This window comes from Rutilus rutilus, assembly GCF_951802725.1.
Source record: "Rutilus rutilus genome assembly, chromosome: 21".
Lineage (NCBI taxonomy): Eukaryota > Metazoa > Chordata > Actinopteri > Cypriniformes > Leuciscidae > Rutilus > Rutilus rutilus.
The window spans coordinates 14,939,420-14,952,273 of NC_140226.1; the positions used below are offsets into that span (position 1 = coordinate 14,939,420).

Consider the following 12,854-nt stretch of genomic DNA (forward strand, 5'->3'; position numbering starts at 1 on the left):
ATTCTTTTCTGTGAGGATAAACATAGGCATGTTCTTACTTTTTAACTTTTGGTTCAGTTCTGGTTTCTGGTTTATTTCCCTGCTGAGTTGGGAAAATCAAGCTTTCCCGTTGTAATCTGATAGTTTTAAATTGCAATTCTTCAGTTCAGCTGTCTTTTCTGTGCACGCTTGGACACAGCAGCTGAAAGCCCTGTCCTAGATGCATGCTCCATGTCAGCTTTTTTGCTTTACAACTGTAATCTGCATTCTCTCTGTTCATTTGCATTCATGAGCATTAAGTTCTGCTCATCCACAGTCTACTGCTAAAACGAACCGCATGAATGTGTTGGTACACAGCACATCCTGTGGATTTATTGTCATTAGAGCTGGACTCTGGTAACTCTGGCCGTTCTGCTGAGCTCTGAGCTTTCTGCGGTTCTCTGTCTGCAAGTCTCTTTACCACAGTGCTATAGCAAGTTTTTTCTGGGAATCTGAGATGCTGAGTTTGTGTTTTCCAAAAGAGTTTCCATTTTCATCCTAAAAATACTGAAATACCTTGATAGCAATGTCCCTTTTAGAAAAATCTTCTGGCATGGATGCTGTTTTGCTAGGGAAAAAATTAGCTCTTGGATTCACTATATTCTGGTCACTAGATGTTTCTATAAACATGTAGAGTACAATGAAGACAGTTTCGTTTTGTTTTTTTTAGGCTGGTGTGTCGCGCCATGCTGTGCTGTAAGTTTTCCCTGACCCTCTGTTTCCATGGCCCCCTCATGTGGCCGCTCTTCACTGCCTATAGCACGAGCTATCTCCGCCTATGAAAACACGGCGCGTGATTGGCTGATCCTGCAGATGCACAGGAAGTTCAGGGTTTCTAATAACCACCCAGAGACACAGTTACCATAGAGACAAAGATAAGCCCCCTTACTAAAAAAAGGAAAAAAGCCTGCATGTCATCACAGCAGCCTGCAGAAAGCGTCTGCTCTTTCTCTCTCTCTCTCTCTCTCTCTCTCTCTCTCTCTCTCTCTCCCTCCCTCTCTCTCTCTCTTCTGCCAGTTCTCCTATTAGCAGCTGCTCAAACAGTACAGCCCCTGCCTTATGAAGGTTGCCTCAGGTTTTCTTCTCTCACCGCTCTTCAAATGCACTCTGCACTTAACGTGAGTTCTGCTTTGCTTTTTACTAACTTTCCTCAAATCCTTTATACGTCGTTGCTGCGCTCGTGCACTCACTCGTGTAAACTTCTGGTGAGCGCACAAGAACTGGAGGCTTTTAACAAATCTAAAGCATTGACCCATGCCTAAAGGGCATGTTTGTGCTTTTGTGTGCACCCTTTCCTGTGGTTTGCACAGACTGTAATGTTGTCCGTCTGTCTGGCCAGAGCTATTTTTGGGGTTTGATGTAATGGCAGGCTGTGTGTAATGGTGATACCATAGGTTGCACAGGAATTGATTTCAGGAGTATTGTTGAGGCTGTTAAAACGCTGCCTCTCAGACCAAGAGCATTTGAAGGACTTGAGGCTACAGCCCACACTTTTAAGTCCAGTACCTTTCTTTTCTGATTTCTTCTGATTTTAGCGAGCATCCCCTGCAAGTTTTCCTCAACAGTTGGAGGGGAGGCTGTGGGGGCTGGGGCTGGGGCTGAGGAGCTGTTTTGTGTGACGTGCCGAAGGGAGGCAGAGCCGCCGGTGAAAGGGCTTCCTGTTGACGGGAGACTTGTGTTATCTGAGGAAAGGGCCTGTTGGCAGGAAATGTGTCAGCCGCTTGTTTTCTTTAAAGTAAGAGGATGTGTCGTGGATTGCTTGTTTCGTCTTCGGCGGGAGGTTTGGAGAGGGGAGGGAAATCTCTTTGCTCTGAACTTTTGTGAAATTCGATACATGTTGCCTTGACAATTTTTCCTCAGTTGGTGCACGTCGCCATTGTCGTCATGGCGTGCGAACAAAGCCCTTGAAAGATCCAATATCCTCGAGCAAAATTGTACACCCCACCATAGACCCTTTCAAATTCAAATGCCATACAAATTCCTGCCCGGAAAGTGACTATAATAGTTCTGATTTGGTTGTCTGTGCAGTCTGAGCCAGTCTTAAAGGAGGGTTTAAGCATGTCCGTTTACAGCAGGGTGAGCTCTCCTTCGAGACCCCCATCTCTCGTTTGGCACATTTGCATTTCAGGAGATTAAGCATCAGAAGTTTCCCAGTATGGTGGGTGGCTGCTGGCCCGGGGCGTGCAAAGAGCCGGCATTATTTAAGCATGCTGGGCCGCGGGACGAGACCGGGGCGCCGTCCGTCCGTCACAGTTGAGAGGTGAAGTTGGCTGCCGAGGAGGTCAAGGCGCTTTTTATTTTGAGGCAGTGGAGTGTGGGGCTCCTCAGCGGTGCACCTCGTCTTTTTTTGTCTGTCTAAGATCTTGTAACAACAGCCAGTGGCTTGTCAACGGACTGAGTTTTGCGCCGCCCTTCATGAACATTAAACAGTACGGCAAATCAGAGACGAGTGCTCGACGAGGCAGAGAAATATGTCAAAACATCAGAGGAGTAGACAGGCAAAAAAACACCTGACGGGAAAGAATGGGAAATATGCATGATGGTTCAGATTCAGAGTTTCGCTCAACGCTCTACTGTCGCTCGTCTTCTAGACCGTAAAGTGAATACGGAAGAGGGTAGATTCAGATATTCTTATTAAATGTTTTCGCTTGCGATTTGCAGTTGAATTCTCCAGGGTCGTTTCCTTGTGATGTGTAGCATGGCAAATCGTTGGAGTCTGTGATAAAGGTCTCCAGTCAAAACGCATCTCCTCATCGGGTGTTCTGTCGTGTGTGACTGAAGGCATCACGTCCTCAATCAAAATGAGGCCATACATCTTCACCCCTCATGCTATCTCCCCTCTATCGCTCTTTCCCCCAGGTGACCTTCAAGCTTTTTATTTTATCTCTATCCTAGTGATTAAGTGTCTGGAATGCATTTGATGATGGTGGCAGCCTAATGAATGATAGACCCTTGGCAGCAGTACCTCTGGGAAGCACGTTTACTGCTTGCTGAGCTCTGGCTGAAAGTGGGTGAGCTACAAAGACATGTTTTGAAACTCATACTTGTCTTGTGCTAATCTAAAATTAACTTTATCCACTTCCATTGTCTAAAATACATTGTTTCCTTCTTGCACTGTCTCTCCTTTTTTTGGCGCCTCTCTGGTTGCACAAGAGGGAAAAAATAACTGTAAATATGATGAAAACACTTGGGCTTCCAGCAGAGAAAAATGAGAAGTATTGCTGCTGCCGAAATGGCTGGCCACTTAGGTCCAGTGTGAGTGCATGACCGGCTCTCCTATGCACTGGAATTATATCCCCAGCTGACCGCTGCCGATCAAATAATAACATACTCTAGAGCGGTATTGACACTCAAGTTCACACCTGGGTCAAAAGGCCTGTGCTGCAGGCGTGATGAAGGATTGTGCCCCAAAGTGCTCACTGACTACAGCGGCTCTTCACTGTGGCTGAACATAATTGTTAAGAGCTTTAAGGAATGTTGAGATCCTTTCAAAACAATGTGTTTGCTTACGCTTCAATATTATTATTGCTTGGGTGACAAAATTAATGTTAGGTGTTTGTTCAAATCCCTAGAACTAAGTATTAAACTTAAGCGTGTATCTCGTCCTGCTCTGTTTATGCTACAGACATGAATGAAGCCTCAAATTGTGTAGGCTTTTTAAGGACATGTTAAGGAGGTATTATTTTTCTAAGTGACATTAAATTTTGCCTGCTGGATGATAAGATAAAATAAATAAATAAATAAAAGACTTTTTCATAATTTTTTTTTGTTCCCCTCTGTCTTTCTTCTTCAATTCTACTTCAATTCTACAATTATATGCATTTATATATTAGGGCTAGGTGAAATACCTAAAATTTGATATCTTGATATCTTTCCAAATTTTGTCGATAATCAATATATATCTCATAGGGGTGTAACGGTACACGCATTCGTCCGTCAGGGTACGGACGTCACGGTTCGGCAATCCACACTCCAATCCAGAAGGGGGCGTGCGTGGCAATCTAATTTTCAATCTAATCAATCACTTTTTTTTTTAGTGTACACATAAAAACAGATTACAGTTTCAAATTCTGTTTTATTCTTATTTGTATGACCATAATTAGATAAAAAGTATTTCAAGCTGTTTCCGCTGTTATAATGAGACAAAATCATTTGGCATTGTGCCGATTTGTGTCGTGGAAGTCTCACTACAGTCCAGTGATGAAATATGCATGTCCTGGAATTGGGAAGCTTCAGGTGCTTCACTCCCTGTCTCCTTGTGGAAAGGTGAAGCAGGCTCTTTTTTTTTCTTCCTCGCTTTCCGTGATCTTTCTGTGATTTCTTGAAAAAGCGTAATGTTGAACTTTGAGCATCCACCATTGTCACCGCATGTTAAAGGAGTCATAACCTGCAATTTTCACTTTTCCACGAGAATCAATGTATGTTATGATCGACTAACGATTATACACTGGCCGGGAAGCCGATATTTAAAAGTGAAGCGTTTGTTTACCTCAGGGTAAATAAACCAGCGCGCGTGCACGCGCACTCAAATACGAGATTTTGATTTCAGCTCCCTCTTGACGTCATGAGGTAGTAGGATACCATATATGGACACCGCAGCAGGAAGCAAGCCTGCCCTTCCCCTCATAGTCAGTTCAGTCGAGAAAGATGGAGAAACCGAGTGCACACCGGACTTGCTCTGTGGTTGATTGCCATAAAAAACATGTAAATGTGTTTTATCTCCCAAAATCGGACGAAACTATCAGGGACCAGTGGATTAAATTCATTTTTAATGACGCTGTCCCAACAACCCTTTCAGCTGGCGTGCAGAGCCATATAGAGCGTCCACGACAGCCAAAACATCGCATTGATCTCGCGAGACAATAATGCCTTCAGAAATAAGGGTAAAAGTAGGTCTGTGTTTATTTTTTTTCCACTTTTCTTTTTTAGAAGGGCCTGAAAGACTATAATACAGCAGTAGGTATCCAATGTAATACTAGGTTATGACTCCTTTAATTAACTCTTGCGCGCAAAGACAATGACAGTGAGTAGCACAACACGTTAATCAAATCAATACGTTTGAAAACAGCCGTTGCATTTTACCGTGCAGCACTGCTCAATCGATCAATTAGAGTAACAAATCAACAATTTCTTAATTTTTTATTTTAAGTAATCAGGAATCTGGGGGAAGGGGAGGACATGTAAATGTACCGAACTCGTATCAAACCGTGATCCCAAAACCAAGGTACGTACTGAACCGTGTATCGTTACACCCCTAATATCTCAATATTTTTGCATTTACTCTAGAATAATAAAAAAAGGTGGTTTTCTTTTCCCCCGATAAAAAAAGAAAGAAAAAAGATTTGGCAAATCTACAATGTTTAGTGCAGAAACTCAAATGCTGATGTAGTGACCGCTTCATTTTATTCATCTTAATTTTGGACAATATTTGATATTCACAATATTCTGTAATTTTTAAATATATATCATTTGACATGCTTCAAGCTAAATAAATAAACGTTCAACATTTTTAGTCTACTGTGGGGAGAATGTAGTTGTTCAACGGACGTGTTGAGATGTTTGCTTGATGTTTGATTTATTAGTGGTTTAAATAGAAAGCAGACATTTTTCTTTGCATTGAAGCACTGGTGGCTTTGTGTGTGTGTTGTGTGAAGATAGTGGAGAAGGGCTGTGGTTCTGGGCCTAGTGTTGGATCAGGGCTTGCATTGTTCAGACTGATCCTATTGTCCTCTGTTCTGGAGTCATCAAGGGCATTGAGAACTCTGGCTGCACAGCCAGTGGACATGGTCTATTCTCGCTTATAGCCGTTCGCCCAAAGACACAGAGACATACACATTCTCAAACACAGATACGCATACAGGTCATGTAGGAATCAGCTTTCAGATAAAATGTCAAATTCAGCTGATTGGAACAGTCTGCAGTGTTTTATGTAGTTTGAGTAAGTGGTTTTCGGAAGGCTGTAGCCTTTAGAGGCGGTTTATTAACAGAACCGCACTTCCGTGGTGGGCTTCTTACAAACCTGCTGAGTTTTCTGCTCATTTCTGACATCTCCCACTGGAGCTGATGCCCTGATTGTTTGAGAAACCTGACAAGTGCAAGCCATCTCAGAGTTCAGCTTGAACACATCCTCACAGGCCAGATCTCATTCGGAAAACTCGGGAGAATCAAGTCATTTCCATCTCCTCTCCCGGTCTATCATCAGTGTCATATTTCATTGATATTGCTTTCATTTTTGTTCTGTCAGGGAGGGCACAGCCCTGCTGTCGAGCATATAAACAACTGTATTTTACAGGGCTCTTGTGCAGCGGGGTGGCTCTCAGCTTCATTTTCGGCGCACTATGGTTTGTATCATTCTCTCTATTCGTCACACACACACACACACACATCCTGTGCCTAATCACAAGCCCAAGGCAGAATGTGTCTTCAGTGAATGACTGTCACCTCTCAGTGTCAAAACACATTCAAAACATTGTTGACATCCAGGCACTGACTCTGCATCGATTTACTACTCAAGCAAATGTGTTTTATCACGGCGAACGTTGAGGGTTTTTTTGTCAACTTTATTTATTTAGAGAGTGCAAATTCTTTTCTGGTGGCTTCCTTAAAGCTGTGCTACATTTGATGCTTTTAATGTGCAAATCACCTCGTTCATAGCCTCCACCACTTCCCATAGATGCCGAGCAACAGCCCTCCTCTGCTTTCACGCACTCTGCTTCTCTCTATTTTCCCCCGCTATAACACTTTTCTCTTTAGCTTTACTTAGCAGTGTGCCCCCAGTCCACTTGACCTGTTTTCACTCAATAACTGTTCATTTAGCCGGTAAAAGGGGACCGTTTCTAAAGAGGCATCCCAGCTCCTCAGGCTTTATGAACAAGCTCATCAGATGAAGAGGGGTTGTAGAAGTGTTAGTGACTCGTGGAAAGCCTTGAGCCTGGCCTGAGCCCTCATTAATGACTTTAGAGAAGAGGCCAGCACTGATGAGCCTAACCCCTCGAATTACTCCGCTTTCGTGCGAGCCAATGCATTGTAATGCTTGTTTGAATTTAATGAAATGCCAGATGAAGATCGGTTCTTGATTGGTAGAGGGCTTGGAGTGCTCTGGGAGCCATTCCCGGTTAACAAGTGCGAATTTCAGTTTGGTGGATTTTGCAAGAGTAGTTTATTTTCTCAAACATTTTTTTTTTTCGTAGTAACTGGCTGGCACGGAGTCTGACAGTTTTGTCTGGCATGGAAGTGGACCAAGTTCACATCTAGTAACTGATTTTAAAAGGAATTTCGATTTTGAGAGAGGGCTTAGGGTGCTCTGGGAGCCATTCAGAATTTTGACGTGGTAGTAACACAGGCTTGGAGTCTGACAGTTTGCGAACGGCGTGAGGATTGGGGTCTGACTGACACATCACAATGAGACGTTTCCGCTGGGGGTAACGCACCAGACCACACCAAAGGAGGGACAGTGTGACATGAGAAAATAAACATTGCACATTTGATAGCTCTTCTATTTTGCACTTCCAGTTTTTCTTTCTTCATCCCCCCTCCCCTCCCCTCCCCCTCCCCCCCCTCCTCCTCCTCCTCCTCCTTGCCCTCCTCTTCTTCTCTTTTAGAATTTCTGTGCATCAGCACCTTCCCTAAGGTGGACGATCTAATCAGGACGGTATCATTTCTCTCTCCTGCGGCAAGCTTTGCCTCGGCAGCACCTGTCAAACGCTCTCTGTCAGAGGGCAGAGTGACTTTGAAACCCTACTAATGACCCTAGACAGCTTTTCTCTCACAATCTCTTCTGCAGATCTTGAAGAAATGTGCTTCATCTAGCATACAGATGATTTGTCAGCTTGAATTTGTGGTTTATCCGTGCTAATGCCGGAATTAAATGCTTTGAGGAGCATTCAAAATCAGTACTATAGTAACAGTCTTCTTCAATGAGATGGTACATGACCAAAGGAAAAACGTTTTTTTACAACTTGCAGTAGTTCTTTATAAAACGATTAGACCTGTTAGTCTAGCACATTATGTTATTATAAAATAATTTTTATCACGCCACTTTTTTTCACTCAATCTGAAGTCACAATTTATTGTAAAATGGTCATTGTCTTCCAGATCACTTCTCATTCTCATGTTTTTGGTAGCAACGCAAAAATGTCTCTGAAGTTGTTCCTGCTTTTTAGTGTGCTTTTAGCGTGTTTGCCACCATCCCTGCTGGAGTGCAGTTTCCCGTTCTCTCTGTTGCCATGACATTATCAACAAGAACAAACTTTGGGCTTGTGACAGTCAGCCTCCACCAGTGTTTGCAGAAGATAAGTGAAAGAGCCACAGGTCTTCAGATGCCTCGACAACACACGCCAAAGGGAAAATAAAGAGATGGACCTCTAGCCAGTCATGGTCTGTTTGGAAAGTAGATTTGTTCCCCTCTCTGCAAACGCTTTCCGTGCCAGAGCGCTACGTGAAAGCACTCCCTCGTGCTATGTTTTGTTTTAACTCGATTATCAGAAAGAAAAAAAACGCCCTTCCACGGCCATCGGGCTGCATTGTCCTGGCGGTTCGTCATATTTTTCCAGGCCGAAACCAATTCAATTGGAAATCTAATTCTGTTTGTGAGGGAGCTGATTAGCAGGGCAGAGTTTCACTGGGGACAGTTTATAGTGTGGTAATGGAATGACATGTATAAATTGTCGTCTGACACATAGATTAAGTGAACCGGAGAGCATTAAACATCGCCACCATGTCTCCTTTTGGTTTATACACTTCACCTTGCTCTAGCAGGTTAAAACTCTTGGTTCAGTGATTGTGTATAGAACAGGGTCAGAAATGAACTTTTCCATTAAGGGGCTATTTTTGTCCTCTTGGAATTTAATTCCAGGGGCAATTTTTACCTTTGTAAGGGCTGGTTTTATAATTACCTATATATATATATATACCTACGTTTTTTTAGCTTATTGCTTTTTGCAATCAAGACTTTACATTGGTTGTTTCAGTAGCATAAAAAACAAAATGTTTATTCAAACTTGGAATAAATTATATAAAGAAAATAAGCGAAGAATGTTCCCCATCACTGAAGCGGTCGATGACTTCAGTTTAGCGTGAACTCTGCAGTTTTCACCTGTGACTAATCTAAATGCCTTTGATTTGCTATTGCATTCATAGACAGAAAAACGTGTTGTTGGTTACAATGCTCAACGCTGCTGCAAAAAGCATAATGGAAATCTGATGTAACTTCTAAATGTAATGCCACAATCAACACTTCTCATTCTTTCATTGCCACAGACGTAATTTTGTTTACATGGGCGGGGGCATTCTTTGCCCCATCATCTTAAATTTGGGGGGCAAATTTTGCCCATTTTGGTGGAATTTTTGCTCCAAGCCCCCTTTAATTTCCGACCCTGCCATAGAACCAAGCAGTTGTGCCTCAAGGTTACGGCAAGGACCGACCGCAGAATGTTCTCCCAGGCATCGCATGTGCTGCCCCAGCACTAATTCAGCGAGGACCCGGTGTTCCTTATTCGGAGCGATGGGCTAGGGAGATATGCAGTTTTTTTGGTCCATGGCTGTGTGATATTAACCTCAGCTGTAATTGCCTGTGTCAGCTGTGGGTAGGGATAGCGAGGCGTGATAACTTAATGCGCCAGCCCCGGATCCTGCTGACTCAAGCACAGCATGTGTTTTCCTGTGCCTTTCCTAGTCCAGGACAACGCTACAGAAATCTAAACAAGATGTATGCTCTGCCTGCGTCCCGTGCATACCTCTAAATAGTTTGTCACTGGCGCTTTAGAATTGCATGTGAATTGCGCTCCTGGGAAGGTTACTGAGATGAAAACTCATCTGGATGTAAACATATGGCAGGCAGTTAAGTGTGATAGGTGTGTTGGTGGTTAATTGGCAGAGGATAGCGACGGAGACTGTGTGTTTGCATGCGTGTTATCGTGGCCTCGGCCTCATGCCTTTTTGTTTTTCTGGCACGCAGCCAGGCTGCAGCTGCGTCGGGCCGAGCCGATGCATGTGTGTGTGTGTGTGCTCACACCTGCCTGCTCCTCTCCCGCTAATCAGAGCAGATTACACTCCACAATTAGTCTCCCAACAGCTCATCACACCACGCCAAGACCAGAGCTCTCATCTCCTCAAAATCAGCCACACTTGGCAGCAAAGGCGACTGCCGACGTATAAGGTCTCAAGCTCACTTTTAGCCTGCGGAGCAAGGAAAGAAAGAAGAGAGATCTTAGAAAAGGTAACACTAGTTTCCCTGTCTTCTCTTGCCAGCGACAAATTCTACATCTGTTATCCATGCCTGCTGTTTATGCTGGAATATGTATTTATGGAGGGGGGTTTTATACGCCTGTGTGTCCTCTGCTCCTCGCAGGGCCCGTTAATCTGTCTAGATCAAATAAAAGTCGTCAGAGATGATAAATCCTGCCTTGCGCCGGCCCTCAACCATCAGCTTGAGACCCCAAGCTTCGCCGTTGCTAGGCAACTGTGTCAGAGGAGCATTGTCAGATTATGCGGCTCCACTTTTTCACCAAAGCTTTGGCAGAAGGTACAAACACCTGACTCGCTCAGATTAGGCTGCCTTTAAGGAAGTGTGCGCCTGCTACTGATCAAACTCTGGCTCCTGCTGATGTGTATGAGTGAGGCAGAGAGAGACTGAGAAGAACAGGTTATATATTTTGATTAAATCTGTCTGTATCCTGCCCAGGATAGAGATGGATTCTTTCTCTCTGCAGATTTAGGTCTCTGCTAGATTCAGGACACAGAAGAAGTCTTTAAAAGTTTCTGAAAGAAGTCTCCTACGCTCACCGAGGCTGCATTTATTGGATCAAAAATACAGTAAAAATGTAATACTGTGAAATAATATTACTAATATTCTAATACGATTCTAATAGATTTTCAAATGTGATTTATTCCTGTAATGGCTTGAATTTCTACTTTTAAACAATGGTGTACATCAAATTTCTTCAACTTTTTCTTCTCTTATTCGCAAATCAAAATAATGGAGACATTCATCATTTAAAGGTAGAGATTTACTCTAAATTATTGGGTGATAAGTAAGGATTTTAATGATTCTGATTCATTTGAATTGTTTCAGTCCCTGGATGATTTCATTAATGAAGATGTAGATTCAGAAGTGGTGTTGTGACACTGTCAGAATATTTTAGCATGTTGTTCCGCATTGGCGGCTGGGAACTGGAGTGCTGCCTTTAGCACAGCAGACATCACAGTAGGCCTGTATTAAGGTAAATTTGTGCAATTATTATTTTTTATAGTTAATTGTTCAACCATACATTGGGCTGTGCAAATAAACTCAGTCGATCCCTGTTGTGAGTCACACTCTTTCTGCCTCTACATGAACCTTTTAAGAAGGGTTTTTAACCTTCCTTTTAAGAAAATCTGGAGAATCAGTTAACCAATTTATCAGTTGCCCATTTATTTAAGTTTTATTGAAAAACAGATCTGTAAAGGCAGAATATGTCTCTTAGTCTGAAGAAATATATCCTAAAACACACAGATTAGATTAACATGTTCTGCTGGTTTGATTTGAGCATTAAATTATCAGTATCATGGATTATCTGTTCACTACATAGCAGCTGTTTTCCATAATTCTTGCATTCATGAAATGCCTGTGTTTGGCAAATGACAGCTGGGTTCATTTGTATTTTCACCTGGATCAAATTTTAGTTTCCGCCACGGGCACAATTTCCATTTAATAATGCCACACTATGAAAAAAAAAAACTGTTGACACAAGTATTTACAATTTAATGGTGTTCACCTTTGCACATGTGCTGTTTAATTGAGGAATAAATAATTTGCAACCATTTAACCTTAACTGCAAATCAAATGCAATGAATAATATTTTAATTATGCTTTGCCAGCACTGCAAGCATGTGAGTGTTTGTGCGTGCGCCTGTTTATGCGTGTGTGATTTTGACTGCCTAAATTTAGTGTTGTAGAGAGCAGCTGTTTTACTCACCTCATTAAAGGCTGTATCCTTTACAGATGAACAGAGTCATGCTAAGATCAGCCATCAATGCACACGCAGTAATGCTTTTACACGCACTCACACACAAATATATATACGCTTATTCTTGATAACCTCCCATAGACTTATTTTTTTCTCTTGTATTTATTTACCCTCTCTATCTATGTATACATTTACTCTCTTTCTACATATTGGGGTCAGTAATAAAAAAAAGAAATATATACTTTTAGCAAGGATGCATTGATCAAAAGTGACAGTAAAGATAATTTTAAATGAAGACTGGAATAATGGCTGCTAAAAATTCAGGCTAACACTTTTGTTTAGGGTCCAGTTCTCACTAATACTAGTTACATCCTAAGTATACTAAGATATTGGCAGTTTATTAGTAATTATAATGCACATGTTAATGCCTTATTCTGCATGACTATATTCTACATCCCTTAATCTTACCCAATACCTAAACTTAACAACTACCTTACTAACTATTAATAAATAGTAATTAGGAGTTTATTGAGGCAAAAGTCATAGTTAATAGTTAGTTAATAGTGAGAATTGGACCCTAATCTAAAGTCTTACAAATTCAGTTTTGCCATTACAAGAGTGAATTACATTTAAAAAATATATATATTAAAATAGAAAACAGTTGTTAAATATTATTACTGTTTCACAATATCGGTTTTTACTGTTTTTGAATCAAATAGTACTTTCTCCACCTCTGACAAACTTAAATATTTTTGTTTAAGTACTACTATCATTGTTATCCAGACAATCCTGATGGATAAAATCAAGTCTCACCCTATAACATTTCCAGTGAACTAACAATAACTACTAGCTACTACTAATAACTACCAAATTTGTGTACTATTCTTTCTC

General features: G+C 41.9%; 2 protein-coding genes across 7 annotated transcripts in view; one reads left to right on the plus strand and one right to left on the minus strand.

Annotated features, from left to right (window-relative positions):
- Positions 1-12,854, minus strand: part of nrxn3a (neurexin 3a) — a 759,351-nt gene that overhangs the window by 263,367 nt on the left and 483,130 nt on the right. The window lies entirely within an intron of this gene.
- foxn3 (forkhead box N3) overlaps positions 1-12,854 on the plus strand; it is a 97,598-nt gene that overhangs the window by 871 nt on the left and 83,873 nt on the right. The window contains exons 1-2 of one of the 6 annotated variants that reach the window (XM_084392768.1): positions 938-1,136; positions 2,914-3,025. The exons of 1 other annotated variant lie outside the window; for it this stretch is intronic. The gene's annotated coding sequence lies outside the window, so the exon portion shown is untranslated. Of the gene's footprint in view, positions 1-937; positions 1,137-2,894; positions 3,030-10,099; positions 10,235-12,854 lie in introns of those variants that run through there. 4 more of the 6 variants (XM_084392767.1, XM_084392763.1, XM_084392766.1 and 1 more) reach the window with 4 other exon arrangements.